Source organism: Nannospalax galili, unplaced genomic scaffold, assembly GCF_000622305.1.
Source record: "Nannospalax galili isolate Female #2095 unplaced genomic scaffold, S.galili_v1.0 scaffold1053, whole genome shotgun sequence".
Lineage (NCBI taxonomy): Eukaryota > Metazoa > Chordata > Mammalia > Rodentia > Spalacidae > Nannospalax > Nannospalax galili.
The window spans coordinates 2,155,058-2,172,452 of NW_008333523.1; the positions used below are offsets into that span (position 1 = coordinate 2,155,058).

At 41.7% G+C, this 17,395-nt stretch overlaps 1 pseudogene; it reads left to right on the forward strand.

The window, feature by feature from the left end:
* Positions 1 to 11,186: 11,186 nt before the first annotated feature.
* Positions 11,187 to 11,618, forward strand: LOC103730149 (annotated as a pseudogene).
* The last annotated feature ends 5,777 nt before the right edge of the window (positions 11,619 to 17,395 follow it).

Below are 17,395 nucleotides of genomic sequence, written 5' to 3' on the forward strand. Positions count from 1 at the left end.
GAGAGAGATAGATAAAGATACAGAGAGAGAGAGAGAGAGAGAGAGAGAAACTTGAGAACTTCCAGGTAGTTTTTAGCACTCCTATAGTCAGTCTCTTAAACTCTTCTCTGAGGCTTGGGTCTCAGTACTATGAGACCCTCTCCTTACGTTCTGAGGCACCAAGCATCATTCCAAACAGTTCTGTCTGAGAGGTCTGCCCTCCCTGCCCTTCAGCTTGTAGGCTCTGTCAAGTCCTCCTTCACCCTTTTGTCTCACAGCCCCTGAGTTGTTGGCTGCTTCCTGTAGTTTACTATATAGTTTACTGTGCTATATAGTTTGGCTTTTTGTAGCCCCTCAGAAGTTAACTTTTCTATATAACTACATTCAGTTTTGTCTACTAAAACAATTGGTATGGTTTCTGTATTGCAGATGGAATCTTGACCCATAGAGTCAGTGTCTAAAAATAAGAACAGAAGTAGAATCAACTCAAAAAGTTGGTTCAAAAGGAAATAGCTAGTAGAATCATTGACTAGCCCAAGATCTAAAATGGCAAGCCTATTTTAGGTAATTAGAAGACTTATTCCAAAGTTCTATTTGTCCGAGGAACTGAGAGCAGGTATTGGAAAAGCAGGCACCGAGTATGGGAGTTATGGACAGTGTACTAGCTGGTCTTCACAGATGGTTTTAACCATTTTACCCTCCTGTGACACACATGCCACTCTATATCAAAATAGGACTTATTTTCCCTTCTTATGAATCATCGGCCCTTATATTTGGCTTTGTGCTGACAATCTGAGATTTCTGAGTTTAGTGTTAGTTTTGTTTCTGGTCGCTGTGACAAAATACCCTGACAAAGCAACTTAGGGAAGAGAAGGTTTACTTTTGCTCAAAATTTCAGGTTATAGTCCATCATTTCAGGGAAGTCAAGGGGGGCAGGAACTGGAAGCAGCTAGTCACATCCACAGTCAAAAGCAGAAATAGAAATGATGGCATGTGTGCTTACCAGTGCTCAGCTGCTCTCTCCTTCACTCAGCCCAGGGCCCAGCCTATGAAATGGTGATGCCTACATTCAGGGTAGGGTCTTAACATCTCAGTTAACCCAATTAAGAAAACCCCTCATAGACATGCTCACAGGCCAACATAATCCAGACATTTCCTTATTGAGATCTTCACAGGTCATTCTAGATGGTTTCAAGTTGACAATTAAAATTAATCATTACTGTCATTAAGAAGACTGGCAGTTAATGCATTATCCACTTAGTATGCTGGTTTTTCATACTTCCTTCTCATCTCCAAGCCACCATGCTGTGAAAAACCATATTGAGAAGCCACATGAAGGAGAGCTGAGGTATGCTACTCAGTGGTCCTTGCTGAGATCCCATTTGACAGCTAGTATTTCCTGCAACACATGTGAGAGAACCACATTATTTGGTCTCTTAGATAACTGAAGCTCCAGAGGATACTATATGGGGCAGAAGAATCACTCACTAGAGCCCAGCCAATGAAAGGACTGGTGAAAGAAAATGAAACCATCATTATTTTAAGCTACCAGGTTTTGTGGTGGTTTCTATGCAACAAAAGAGAACAAACAGATAGGGAGGCTAAGGTCACTGAGAAGAAACTTGGTGACACAGTTATAAGCAGTGGTCAAAGTATTCTAGAAAGAACACTTACACCTGTATCAAATGATCCATTTAAAGCTATTATAACAAGGCCAAATTTTGATTACACCATCAGAGTTTAAGAAGGGTCTAAAAGACCTTTAGTGTGTTGCTTGGGTGATGGAAGATGAAGTATTTGGACACTGAATGGACTTTTAGCACACGCTGTCCAGTGTCTAGTATTTGTTATAAACTTTTATGTCATTTTAGAGTATACTTTGTTGAAATTACTATGGAAATGATGGCACAAATTCAGTAAAAATGGAAGCAGAACATGTAACATTCTCTAAAACATATTCACGTGGAAAGAAAGGAGAGCAGCTGTGCACCAGAGCCAAATGTCAATTTGCCTTGTTTTTAGCACATCAGTTTTACTGGTTCTTTTATTCATTAGTGCCTCATGAGATATCCCATTCTACCCCTTTCTGAGAATTGTTTTGGGATCCACAAGGAAGAGAGACACTTGTATTCATGAGTAAATTAGCACAGTATTAAAAACAGTTCAATAGTTTGGAAACAAGAGGACCAGGCCTGTGCCTCCATGGGAGAGTGTTTGCTTGACATGCATGAAGGCCTGTGTTTGTTCCCCAGAATGGAAAAGAAGAGAGAAAAAGAAAACAAAGAGATCAAGTTGTTCACTTGAAAAATGATTCAGGTGAGTATGTAGAATTATTCACTGGGAAGAACAGAGGGATTAAACATTGAAGGAACAAAACATTAAGGATCTATTTTGTTAGCTGTTTTAACTTTTGTAACACATAATCTAGAGTTCTTTTAAAAGAATTTTATTCATTTATTTTTTGTGTATGAGTGTTTTGCCTGTATGTATGTAAGTGCACCCATGTTGTGCAATGCCTGTAGAGGCCAGAGACAGTGTTGGATCCCCTAGTACTGGAGTTTCAGACAATTGTTAGCCATCATGTGATTGCTAGGAACTGAACCTGGGTCCTCTGCAAGAGTGTCCAGTGCTATTAACTGCTGAGCCTTTTCTCCAGCTTCCAGGAGTTTTTTTTTTTTTTTCTTTTGAGATAGCTGGTTTCCCTCAACTAGATGAAGGATGAGGGGTTACATTTCCCACCTGGACAGAGACAAAATAACAATAGTAAAATATACATGAGTGATATTCAGCAAGAACCAGAAGTCTTATTAAGAAGTAGTTAGCAATCAGGAGCTCCTAGGACTCTGCAGATATTTGGGCAAGACATGAAATTCCTCACAAGGTTTGGAGAGGCTTGCGCTAAGTTCCTCTAAATCCAAATAAATGATACACAGGACAATTACAGACTTTCTGAAATGGATCACAAGAGAGATTTAGACTACAGTGGGCTATGAACATTCAAGATGCACATCAAATTCCTGTAGTTTCCATTCCAGAAGTACCTTCTAGCATGCTGGTTTTTTTTTTTTGAGACAGGATCTCTCTGTAGCCCCAGCTGGCCTGGAACTCACTATGTAGACCAGGCTGGTCTCAATCTCATAGAGAGCCACCTGCCTCTGCCTCCTGAGTGCTGGGATTAAAGGCGTGTGCCACCATGCCTGGCTAGCATGCTGTTTCTTACCTGTTGAAAAAATTGAGAGTAGAGTCACTCAAATAATCTTCTATGTTCTAGAATTCATATAAAGAACCTCAGTTGAAATATCAGGCATTTTATATAATAACTGAAGGTATCTTCTGATAGAGTAAGGCACATATTTAGAGAAAGCCTTTGGTGGTATAGTATAGGCCCTACCTAGCAACAGTCCTCCCTTTCTCTTCCCTCTTCTCCTCCCCCTCCCCCTCTCTTTCTTTTCCCTCTCCCCTCCCATTTACTCCCCTCCCATCCCTTCCCCTCTTCCTCTCCTCTCCTCTTTTCCCTCTCCTCCCCTCCCTTCTCTTCTCCTCTCTTCCCCTCCCCTTCCTTCCCCACCTTCCCCTCCTCTCTCTCCCTCTCTTTCTTTTCTTTCTTTCTTTCTTTCTTTCTTTCTTTCTTTCTTTCTTTCTTTCCTTTCTTTCCTTTCTTTCTCTCTCTCTCTCTTTCTTTCTTTTTTTCTTTCTTTCCCTTTTTCCTATTTCCCCATTTTCCTTTCTTTTCATTTCTTTCCCTTCTTTTCTGCGTCTGGAACTCCCTGTGTAAACCAGGCTGGCCTTGAGCTCACAGTGATTCACCTGCCTCTGCCTCTGCTTCTGCCTCTTGTGTACTGGGATTAAAGGTTCATGTCACCATGCCCACCCAACTCCTTTAATTTTCTTGATTATGAAAGTAAGCTCAGGGCCGGAGAGAAGGCTTAGCGGTTAAGAGCACTGGCTACTCTTGCAGAGGACTCAAGGTAATTTCCCAGCACCGACATGACAGCTGACAACCATCTGTAACTCTAGTTCCACATGAACTGATGCCTTCTTCTGGCTTCTATGGATATTCTTGCAGGTGGTTGTACACTTGCGTACACACAGGCAAAATTTTCATACATATAAAATAAAAATACATTAAAAGTTTTTAAAAAGAAAGTAAGCTCCAAGAGTGAGATGAAAAAAATTCATGATCAAGAATTTGTTAGTGTGGGACTGGAGAAATGGCTGCTCTTCCAGAGGAACTGAGTTCAGTTCTCAGCAGCCATGTTGGGCAGCTCATAACCAGCTCCTTGGAATCTGGTGCCCTCTTCTGGCCTCCATGGATACCGGCATTCACCTCCACATAACCCCACACAGACATACACCTATACAAATAATTAAAAATAAATGCATTTAGGGGCTGGAGATAGGGCTCAGGAGTTAAACGGACTGACTGTTCTTGTAGAAGACCTGGGTTCAAATCCTAGCACTCACATGGTGGCTAACAACTGTCCATAAATCTAGTTCCAGGGTATCTGATGACATCTTTTGTCCTCCACAGGCACTGCATGACACCATGCACTTACACACATGAAGGCATAACACTCCTACACAAAATAATAAATAAAAAAAAATGTATTTTGAAAAAAGTTTGTTAGGGGTTGCAGTAATGACTCAGTAAAGTGCCTGCCATACAAGTGTGAAGACCTGAGTTTGTATCCCCTGAACTTGAAAAAGTGGGGGTGGTGTTAACATACCCCTGAAACCCAGCTGTGAGGCAGTTGATGAAGACAGGTGAATTCCTGAAGCTCATCAGTCACCTAGTCTAGCCAAATTGATGCACTTCAGATTCAATGAGAGACTTGTCTCAAAAAATAAAGGTGGAGCGTTCCTCTTTCTCCACATCCTGTACAGCATTTAGTCTTTCATTCTCTTGATTTTTGCCAATCTGACAGGGGTAAGATGGAAACTTAAAGTGGTTTTTATCTGCATTTGTCTAATTACTAAGGATGTTGAGCACTTTTTAATGTGATTCTTAGCCATTTTTATTTCTTCATTTGAGAACTCTCTGTTTAGGTCTATTGCCCATCTTTTTATTGGGTCGTTATTTTCTTCTTTCTTTTTTGAGTTCTTTGTATATTCTGAATATTAATCCTCTGTAGGATGTGTAGCTAGTGAAGATTTTCTCCCACTCAGTGGTTTCTTCTTCCCTTCCTAGTTGCTTCTTTTGCAGTACAGAAACTTTGTAATTTAATGAGGTTCCACTTACTGATTGTTGACCATAGTGCCCGAGTGGGTGGTGTCTGATTTAGAAAGTCCTTTCCTATGTCTATATCTTGGAGGGTGCTGCGTATGTTGTCTTCTAGCAATTTCCGAGTTTCAGGTTTCATACTGAGGTCTTTGATCCATTTGGAGTTGACTTTTGTTCAGGGTGAAAGATAAGGCTCAATTTTCATTTTTCTGCAGGTGGAGATCCAGTTTTGCCAACACCATTTGTTGAAGATGCTAACTTTCCTCCATTGTGTGCTCTTAGCATCTTTGTCAAATATCAGGTGGCTGAAATTATATGAACTCTTCTATTGTGTTTCATTGATCTACGTGTCTATTTTTGTGCCAGTACCATGATATTTTAATGACTATAGCTCTGTAATATAATCTGAGATCTGGTATGGTGATCCCCCCAGCATTGTTCTTTTTGCCCAAGATTGTTTTGGCTATCTGGGGTCATTTGTGATTCCACATGAATTTTAGGATGATTTTGTCAAGCTCTGTGAAGAATGTCATGGGTATTTTGATTGGGATTGCATTGAATGTATAAATTGCTTTTGGTAAGATGATCATTTTCACAATATTGATTCTACCAATCCATGAGCACGGTAAGTCTTTCCATCTCCTAGTGTCATCCTCTATCTCTTTCTTTAGAGTTTTGAAATTTTCATTGTGCAGATTGTTAATGTCTTTAGTTAGGTTTATTCCCAAATATTTTATTTTTTTAAAGGTTATTGAGAATGGGAGGGTTTCCTTGAGTACTTTTTCTGACTGCTGGTGGGATTGCAAACTTGTGGAACCACTATAGAAAGCAGTATGGAGAACCCTCAAAAAACTAAAAATGAACCTACCATATGATCCAGTGATACCACTCCTTGGCATATACCCAAAGGACTCATTGTACTGTAGCGATACCTGTACATCATGTTTATTGCTGCTCTCTTCACAATAGCTAAGAAATGGAAACAAACTAAATGTCCCTCAACTGACAAATGGTTGATGAAAGTGTGGAACATATACTCAATGGAGTTCTCCCCAGCAATAAGAAAAGATGAATTATGAAATTTGCAGGCAAATGGATGGAACTAGAGAGTGTTATACTACGTGAAGTAACACAAACACTAAAAAATAAGTGATGTATGTTCACCCTCATTTGTGGATTGTAGCACCAATCCCCTATATGTGAGTATATAAATTCTTATGTAACACCAGGAGCCAGGTAAATACAAAGGATACATGGAGGTAAGGGAAAAGGAACAACCTGAAAGGGGGATAGTAGGGAACAGATGTTACCTGAGGGAGGTGGAAAAAGTGGGAGTATTCAGTGGGAGTATTCTCAGGAGGAGGGAGGGACATCCAAGGGACCATGGTGTAGAAGAGGGACGGAAGTCAGGAAAGGAAAGTGGTGGGAGTCAAGACGTATTGCAGGGAGGGTGGGGATAATGGGGGTACTGTGACTATGGAGGGAAGGAGGAAGGAAGCTGGATCGGAGAAAAAAGAGTGGAGATGAGTGAATCTTGGGTGGGGGGGCTAGGAAGCCTAGAGGGAAAAGTGATGCCCTAGAAACCCTATGAGAAATGCATGTAGAGTGTCCAAACATTAATGCATATGTATACCTGGGCACTACTTGGCAGGGAAGGCAGTGTCAGATAGAAGAGGCCTCCCTTAGAGTGACAAGCATGGCATACAGCACTCATCAAAGAAGCTTCTTTGTGCAACAGATGGAGGCTGCTGCAGAATTGCAAATCTGTTCAGCACAGAGAACATATATCTGGGAAATACCCAGTACTGCGTGACACACCTGCAGTCGAATCTCTACAACCAAGGCTCATGGAACATAGCAGAATAAGGGCTAGAGAAAGGGCAAATGCACCCCTCAGCTCTCACCAGTGAGACTTTCATGTACACCAGAATGCAATGCATACAGAAGGCCACAACTGGACAAGTTTTGGTGAATAAGAGACTGTAGAATGTAGGATGGGACGCCTATATGGAACTTCACCCACCCACAGATCAAGAGCCATTGCAGAAGAGGAGGCAAAAAAATTGTAAGCACCTGGGCTGGTTCATGAACATAGGGAGGTGGAGGCTTCCGGGCTACCGGAGACTTGCTTATGTGAGCCTGTGGCAGCTGTGGCATTAAGCATTGGACCCATATCAAATCAATTAAACAAGGGCCCAAAGGGGAGGTGAGAAACAGGTTGTGGGCCAGCACTAGATTGAGAACTATTTGGGACCAATTGCTGCCAGGTGAGGGAGAGTATGACTTACATACGACCACTGGATGGGCTGATTAGACTCCAGTGGATGCATTTACACTGAAGGACATTTGTGTACAAACACTTGAATGAATAGGACTCAGCATGCATGGCAGAATGCATAGGGTTCAGTGGGGGGATGGGGGGAAGCATGGATGAGAGAGGGGCTCTGGGTTTGTGTGGGAAATATATGAAATTTAAAAAGCTCAATAAAATAAAAAAAATAATAAAGGTGGATAGTGATGGAGGGTGGAAAGATACCCAACATTGACCTCAGGCTTCCATATCCATGTGCACAATAGACACATGCACATACAGCTCACACGCACACACACACACACACACACACACACACACAGAGAGATGAGCTGGTTAGGTAGTAGAGTTGTAAGGGGCAGACTCTATATTTTTCCTCTAGTCTTGGGAACTTCTGAGAGAATTTCATGAATTGTGATAAATTATATTTACTCTTCCACAAATATTCCCTGTCTCCTTTAGCACCCATTTCCTGGTTCGTCATCATTCTTTTTCCTTTTGCCCCAGTAACCTGAATGAACATGTAACAGAGCTATGATAGAGATGTAGTGCAAATGAGAAATTGGTTGTAAGCCACTGAAGTCTTGGAGTTGTTACCACAGGCGAACTTATTCTACCCAGATTATTACAGGTTTTCTCTACCTTTGAAATGGGCTATCTTGCAAGTAGGGGAGTATATTGTCCATTATTCTACCTGGAAACTGCTGCTAATTTGGAATGCTGCTGCAAATTCATTTCCTATGAGTCTGAGTAGCACATCTAAATCTCTATAAGTAATCTGGATAACTTAGAACATCAGAGCCAGGTGGTCAAAAGAGACTGTGACTTTAAAGCCATTTCTGACCACCCCTTTGTTCACTAAGGAACTGAAGGAGAGAGGTAGCAGGGTGAGGGGAAGAAGACCAGGCCAATAAAAGGACATGAAGGATCTCAGGAGGAGAAAATTCCTGACTTCATGCTTTTATATAGGAATGATCTTGAGAATTAGCTCTCTACCTGAGCCTTTGAAGGTTCTTTCATACATGCTGCCATTCTTTGTGACTCATCCTCTCAGCAAAGGCCAATCTTTATTCCCAATCAGTGCCAAAAAGAATTTCTAAGTTAATGGTTTTTGGACTGTATCCCAATATTCCAATTTTAATCTCAGCAGTGTAAAACAAAGTCTTCATTCTATATTGCTTATCTTTTATAGTCCAGTGCTATATGATCAAAAAGCTTGAATTACAGTACTTTTTGGTGATCATGTCATTAGTGTCACCCCTTGTATGCTATTAAAGTGAGTCAGTTTAAGATGAAGTAATGGCAGTCCCAAAATTGGATTGTGTAATTAGAGAGAAATCATTGGGCTGAATATATTTTATACCTGCCCTATGATTCATACATCATTCTGAAGCCAATCCTAAATGCCAGACTTTGGTTATTTATTTATTTATTGTGCCCAGGATCAAACCAAGGGTCTTCTGTGTGCTAACTTGTGTTCTGCCACAGAATATACCTCTAGCTCTAATATTAATTTTTAAAAAACTTTTAGAAATTTTGTGTGCCCATCAATAGACTCAGTGTTATCTCACTATGTTGCCAAAGTCAGAGACAGATTCATTTTTATCATTATAACCTCACAACATTGGTTCACTAAACAGTCTTCATATCAAACTCAAATTTTGTATATTTTATAAGAAGTAAGCAATCTTTGAAAAGAACCATGATTGAGACCTATATATTTAAAAAGCCTTCTTGAAGTGAATTTTATTTTGGCACTTCACAAATAAAAAATGCATAAACTAATTAAACCTGATAGGAGAAAGCTTTGTATTTTAGATATTGATGCCTAATGATTCCAAGAGTTAAAACAAGGGCTCTTTCATATCAACATTAGGCAGGCAGCCATAAAATCTCTCTGAAGTAACTACAGGAGAAGCAAGATGTCTTATTTATATATCTTAAAAAGTTCACAAAGACTCCATTATGTGGGAATGTTAAGTGTAACTCAAGTGACGATTCCATCCTAACATATGCCATGTCTGATCTTGCCTGGCCCAGAGCATCTCAACTACAGAGACTACTTCACAAATGTTTAGATATTCTCTATTTAGATTTTTTATTAACACAGCTTGTCTCTATTCAGATGCAGTGGTCCTCATGGCCTAATAGATACCACCATGATCTATCAACACAGAGCCCAGAAAAAAGGTTCAGACTCAATTTTGGCTCTACGATTTATTATTTCTGTTCCTTGAGCAAATTTCTTAACTTCTCTCTCTCTCATTTTTCTCGTCTGTGAAGTGGGTAATGGTATCAGCACTTTCCCATAGAGTTATTGTGGGGGATGTATGAGTTGGCCACACAAAGGATATTGAATGTGTTTCTGGCTCATAGTAAATGCCACATAGATGTTAGCTGCAACTATGGTCGGTAGTTAACAGTTGCTGTGACTTGGAATTCTCTCAGGAGTGGGGTCATCTGGTTTTATCAAGATACTCAATTGTCAGGACATATAGAAAACCCACCCTGGAAATTACTATGAGGCCCTTAAAAGACCCTTAGGAGGAGGCCTATAGTCTCTTAAAGGGCTCTGAGGAAGAGGCCAGAGTCTTAAGAAGTAGATTTATTCAACTTTGTTCTCTGGAAGAGGCATGGGTAAGCCTTTGAGTGATAATGCCACCCCTCACATGAATAGGCCCAGGGCAAGTCTGCAAGTTCTTGACATGGATGCAAAGGTGAACAGATAACTGATGGCAGCAGCCAGGCTCCAAGAATGATATACTATAGAATGTCATATTACTTTTTGCATGAATAGAGCATTTCTGGCCTTCAGTTTTAGGTTAATAGGATTTTTCTAAAAACATATGTCATGGTAAGGATCTTCAGCTAAAGAGTTAGTTCCATCTAAGCCTCATGTCATCCAAGCAAGGGCATTCAAATAGCCATTTCCACAGGGAAATACAGGTCTGGAATTGATCTGGCTGTCCAAACCTGGTCTCTGAGATGCTTGATGGATAGACCCTGGGCCTCAGTGTTTCCATTTACTCCACAGCCTCCTTGCCATGCTATGGTAGATGCTATCATGTCATCATCATTCCTTCCTTCCCTTTGTTTCCGTTACACTAGAGAAATAAAAAGGTTACGTAGTACTTGCTCTTGTGAGTAGCTGTGTGACACAGCTGCAGTAAAGGAACATCAAGAGAATGCTTCTAAGAAGTCTTTATGCATTTATGTATAGTATCTATGTATTAGTTATTTTTCTAGTTACAGAATACTTGACAGAAATTATTCAGGGGGTTCGGGGGTACGTTTCTCTTGGCTCACAGTTTCAGAGTGATTTCACTTTGTCATGGAGGAGAAGGCATGCCGATGGGACTGTGAAGGGACAGTTTCCTCTTATGGCATAGATCAGAAACCAAAGAGCATACCAAATAGCTAAAGATAATATATCCCTAAGGACTCACAACCAGTGACCTACTTCCTCCAACTGGGCCCCATCTGTTAAAGGTTTTACAGTCTCCCCAAACAGAAACACCAGATATTCAAACACATGAGCCTCTGGGAGACATTTCAGATTCAAACTATCAACACACTGTTTTCTGCCCTTGAAGACACTTACTTGATGAAGTGATTCTAATAGGCACAGCAGCCAATTTGTTATTGGGCACTATACCCAGGGACAAAAAAACCAATATGGCTCTTTTACCAGGACCTGCCAATGTGGGCTGTGTTTGCACCACAACTGTGAAGAAAGTGGCCTAGGTCATCGAGAATTACTATACATGCTTAGGTAACTGACTTCCACACCAACAAGCACATGTGCAAGGAGATTGCCATTATTCCCAACAAGAAGCTCCACAACAAAATAGCAGGTTATGTCATGCATCTGAGAAAGTGGATTCAGAGAGGTCCTGTGAGAGTTATCTCCATCAAGTTGCAGGAGGAGGAGAGAGAGAGGAGAAATAATTACGTTCTTGAAGTCTCAGCCCTAGATCAGGAGATCATTGAGCTAGATCCTGACATTAAGGAAATGCTGAAGCTTCTGATGCTGGCAGTCTTTCCAACCTACAGGTCACTCAGCTTACAGTTGGGATGAATTTCAAGACACCATGTGGAGACATTTGAATCTTTTCTGCCACTCTTTAATATTTTCAATAAATCTGGAGATGACCAAAAAAAGACAATATACTGAAGAATGGTGGAGAGGCAGAATGAAAAATCCCTGAAATTTCAATGATAGTGTTGAGCTACTCAAAGAATCCTGGATTTGGGACTAGGGAGATGGCTCAGTCAGTAAAGTGCCTTGTACAAAAGCACGAGAACTTGACTTCAGTCTCGGGATCCACATAAAATCCTGTGCATGGTGGTGTGGGTTTGTAATCCTAGTGGCAGAGAAGCAGAAATGTGAAGATCTCAGGGTCTCGCTGGCCATCTGATCTAGCCTACTCAGCAAGCCCCAGGTCCCAGTGAGAGACTCTTGTCTCAATAAACAATGTGGTTGGCTCCTGAGGAATGAAACCCAAGGTTGGACTCTGCCCTCCACACAGAACTATTGGAGGGGCACAGAGAGAGATATTGATTCTGAAGCCAGGCATGGTGGCTCATGTCTTGTAATTCCAGAATTTTGGATGCTTAGGCAGGAGGATTGTGACAGTATGAGACTGGCCTCAGCTACACTTGGAATTCCAGGATAATCAGGGCTACATAAAAAGATCCTGTCTCAAAAACTAATAAAATACAATAAAATAAAGCCCTACTACTGCTTATATTTGGGCTCTGATGATGAAATAAATGCTCTTAAGGTTTAAACCACTGCTAGCTATTTCTCTGTTATAGCTAGAAGGAATCCCAAATTATACCCAAACCCAAACTCTCAACCTGGGCGGCTAGGTTATATACTGAAACTGCTGTTTTGTTTCCTGAATCAGGCCCTCGTTTGTGTAGCCTTTTCAGCTCTTGCATTTATCTCTCCACAGTGCTGAACATGACAGTTCTCAGCTGCTAGCTGAGTCTCACTATGCCCTACCCACTTCCCTGAACTATGATGCAGAATCTGGCCAGTATCTGGTTATGCTGTCCTAGTCACATATCCATACCCTTTTCTATGTGTATGTCCTTCCAGAACCATTTGGACATTGTGGTTTCAGCTACTACTGCTCAAGGCAAGAGCATGTCTACTGGTACTAAGCTCACATGTTCTGTGTAATTTTCCCCCCATGATCAACCTTCAGTTGAGATGGCATCCCAGCACAGCTTGTAGCTGTGCTTGTGCTAGTGAGGACACATACAGCCTCTAAGATTAAGACCCCAAATAGCTCCTCTTAGTCCTGAGATCTTGTTTTGGGCACTTTATCTCTCACTACTTAGAAGTTCTCATGCTGCTGACTTGTTACTTTGACCCTGGTCAAGAAATCTGATCTTAATCCCTATATCACATCTGTTCACAAGAGTATTTGGAAAACAGTTCTGGATTTTAAGTCAGGAGATTTTGACTCTAATCCCGTTTCTCCCACAAGCAAACCCAGTAGGCTGCTACTGTTCTTTCTGCACTTTTGTTTTCTGTTCAAGAAGGTGTGCTGATCATTGTCTGATACTGCCATTTACCTCAGTAGAAAATTTTAGACCCAAGTACTAAACATCAATGACATTTAAGTATACCTTAAAGAAATTAGAACATTGAAGGACATTTCTATAAATACTCATGGTGCCTTTTTAATTTGGGAGTTTGCAGAATATAATGAAAATTTATTGGAGCCAGTTTTAACTGAAAAAAAATCACATCTATTTCCCACCACCCCAAGATTTTCGAACACACTAGAAATTACAGAAAGACTAAAAGCACTAAATAGTAATTCTACCCAGCTTTACACCTTGTGTTTATGTTAATTGTTTTATCCCTAAAAATCCGTTTGCCTCTTGGACAAATCCCAGGGATGCTGCCCTCTTGGGAAAGCATTAGAGCCAGGTACAGAATGGCTGTTCAGAATTGAGACTCCACAGTTGTGTTGCTCTGAGAAAGATGTTCGAGGAAAGGGGTGTTGCAAAGGCATGGCCTTCGTGTTCCTACTTTCTGGCATGTGAAGATGCCTGCCTTCTTTTTAGTTGGTGGTGCCTCTTTCTGCTCTTTTAGGAAATGTGGGCCTTGACTCTTTACCTAGTGTGGTTTAGTTTTATTGTCCATTTGACAGAATGTAGAATTACATAAGAAGGGAGTCTTCAGTGAGGCATTGTTTAGATCAGTTTGATCTGTGGGCATGTCTGTGTGTGTTTATGGGGGAGTTGTCTAAGTTAATTAATGTGGGAAGACCAAGCCTAAAAGTACACAGCACCATTCCCTGACTTTGGGCTCTAGACTGTATAAAAGAGGAGAAAGTGAGCTAAGTCTAAGCACACATGCAGTCATTCATTCTTTCTCTGTTCTGGACTGTTGATATGACTAGCTACTTTATATTCCTCCCACCTTGACTTCCCTGCTCTAACAGACTGTAACCAGGAATCACAAGGTAAAGTAAACCCTTTCTCCCTTAAGTTGTTTTTTGTCAGGGTGTATTATCACAGCAACAGAAAAAGAAACTAAGATACCTGTTGAGTGTGTTTATATCTCTGCAGAGCCATAGCAGTGGTTCATTGTTGGGTCTCTGGGACCCTCATAATTGTGGCATAACTTATGATGAGGCCTATTGTAACTTCTTGAGCCTGACTAAAGTTTGGCTACCTGTCTCTGGCCAGTCACTTCCTCATGGAGGTGACTCAGCAGGGCCCGACCTCGGACTGCCTCTCCCCAATCACAGCTGGCATGGCCAATTCCCAGTGGCTCACAGCCATTGCCTCAGATGACATACACCTTTGCCCTTCCCTTTTCCGCACCCCTTTTTGTTTAAACTATATAAGGTAATGCCTGATGCAATAAAGTGAGTTCCTGCCTCGACAAGACTCCTGACTTGGTATGGTTTCTGAGTCGCCGACACTCACCATCCCACTCAGCCCCTAAGAGAGGAACACAGGCTGGTCCTGGCCTCTCTCCCTGTGCCGTACCTGTCGGAGAGCAATCTGACAGTTCATGAAAGTGGAAAACTCTTTTAGGGGATAGTTGCTCCTCTCCTTGTACAAGCTCATCTGTTTTCATTTCATGAGTGTTTCTAGGGGCCCACTCTGCCCACAGATATACTGAGAGACAAAATTCCTGAAGGGTGCTGAAAGCAGGAAGCCCAATTGCCAAGACTCATAGGGTGTTGGTAATAAAGATTGTTTAAAACAATGTTTTTAAAATTTTAGTAAAACACAAGTGATATATACAAATCACTTTAGCCATTTGATTTTTTTTTTGTTGTTGTCAGTTTTTCTTTTTTTGGTTTTTTGAGACAGGGTCACCCTGTAGACCCAGCTGGCCTGGAACTCACTCTGTAGACCAGGCTGGCCTTGAACTCACAGAGATCTGCCTACCTCTGCCTCCCGAGTGCTGGGATTAAAGGCATACACCACTATGCCTGGCCACTTTAACCATTTGCAAATGTACAATTCAGTGGCACTAAATATATTCACATGCTGACTACCCATCACAATTATATATACCCCAAACTTTCCCTTCATTTCCACCATAAACTCTGTAAACACTGAACAGATTTTCGGTTCCCTGTCCTTAGTTCATGGTATTGTCTATTCTGCTTTCTACTTCTCTGAATTTTCCTGGTCTAGATACTTTATCTGAATGGAATCATACTGTTTTTGTCCTTTTGTATTTGGCTCATTTCAGTTAGCCTAATGTCTTTAAGGTTCATCCATATTCTAACATGTTTCTGAATGACATTCCTTATAATGGCAGAAATACATTCCATTGTATGGATAAAGTATATTTGGTTGTTGGACATTTGGGTTGGTTCCACCTTTGGGCTCTTATGAATAGCACTGCTATGGACTTTAGTATACATATATGTGTTTGATTATCTGCTGTGGTGGTCTGAATGAGAGTGAATGCTTCCCCCAACCCCTGCATAGGCTCCAAGTATTTGAATTCTTGGTCTGAGTTGGTAGTGCTGTTTTTGGAGGTTTAGGAGGTATAGCCTTACTGGAGGAAGGACATCACTGAGGGTGGACTTTGAGAGTTCATATCCTTGCCCTATTTCAAGTTTCACTCTCTCTGAATCTTGTGCCTGTTTGAAGATGTGAGTGTTCAGTTTTCTGTTTCTATTGCCTCTTACCATGCCTCTCCTGCCATGATGGACTCTTGTCTCTCTGTTTTATCATAGTAGTAAAAAGTAACTGATACAGAAGTTGGTACCAGGAGTGGGGTGTTGCTGTGAAGAACCTGGCCATGTTGTTTTTTTTGAGGAATGTGAAGATGTTGGAAGTTTGGTCTAGCAAAGAAGTTGAATGCTGTAATCAGAGCTGTCCCTAGTTTGGGTCTCCATTGCTGCGTCAAAACACTCTCACCAATACCAACTTGGGAAGGAAAGGGTTTATTTGGCTTACATCTCCTGTCTCACAGGTTATCCAGGAGCACAAGGTAGGAACTCAGGGGAGGAACCTAGAGGCAGGAGCTGGAGCACAGGCCATGGAGGAATGCTGCTTACTGGCTTGTGCCCCTTGTCCATGCTCAGCCTGCTTTTTTTATGCAACACAGGCCCACCTTCCCAGGGGTGGCACTACCCACATTGGGCTGGGCCCTCCCACATCACTCAGCAATCAAGAAGATGACCCACAGACATGGCCACAGGCCAGTCCAATGAAAACAATTCCCCAACTGAGGCTCCCTCAACTCAGGTGTTTCAAGTTGACACTAAAGCTATCCAGCACAATTGACCCCTTGTCAACTTGACACACAAACACATCACTATTAAACCATAACCTTTCCAGTTCTTGTCCCCAAGATATGATGTTAACATTAATATCACAACATAAGACAGTACAACCTTAAAAGCCCCATAGTCCTTAAAAAATTCAAACACCTAAAAGTCCATCGTCTCTTTTAAAAGTCTCTTAACTGTGGGTGGGCTTCTGCAAAATCCAAAACAAGTATGTTCTTATTTCAAAGGGAAGAATGGGGCACACCTAAGCAAAACCAGAGCAAAGTAGCTCAAGGCTGGACATCTGAGATTTGCTCACAATCTTCTGGGCTCCAAAGGGTTCTGGCAGCCCCACTCCTCTGACTTTGCCATCCACAGCACACACAGCTTGTCTCTCAGATCCAGGTCTGCTCCATTCCACACCTACTGCTGTCCTTGGTAGTCGTCCCATGGTCCTGGCATTTCCAGAAAGCTGGGGTCTCCAATGAAACTGTGGCTGCACCCTCACCAATGGCTTGTTCTTGCCTCTTGGGGTGCAAAGCCTCAGATTCTCTCCATGACCCCTTCAATTGTGGGATTTTCACTGCAACTGAAGCTCCACTTTCACCTGTAGCCTTTCCTGGCCTCTCAGAGTGCCAAGCCCCATCTGTTCTCTGTTACCTCTTCACAGTTTCAGCACCAGAACCACACAGGAGACTCTTACACATTCCCAAGTCCTGCTTCCAGCTAGAGATGGAGGCTTGGGCCCCCTCTTGACCACAGCTTCTGTGTGCTGACCCTGAGTAAATACTTTGCAGATTTCACCATAGTGATGCTGGTCTCTTCTTACTTACAGCTGATTTTTCAGCCCCAGCTAACCAGCATCAATTGTCCCAGTAAAGCAAAGGTTTTATTTCAGGTGTGGTCTCTTCTTAATCACAGCTGATTCTTCAGCCCCAGCCGACCAGAACCCACAGATTCTCAGTTCAAAATATCACACAAACAGCCCTGATAGTCTCCACTGTCCTTTGATGCTTCACAAGCCAGGCCTCTATTGTCTACAACTCTTTCTCAGCATAACTGTGCAAAGCTCCACAGCAACAAACTTTAGCTCTCAATGGCTTTTCCAGCCCAAAGTTC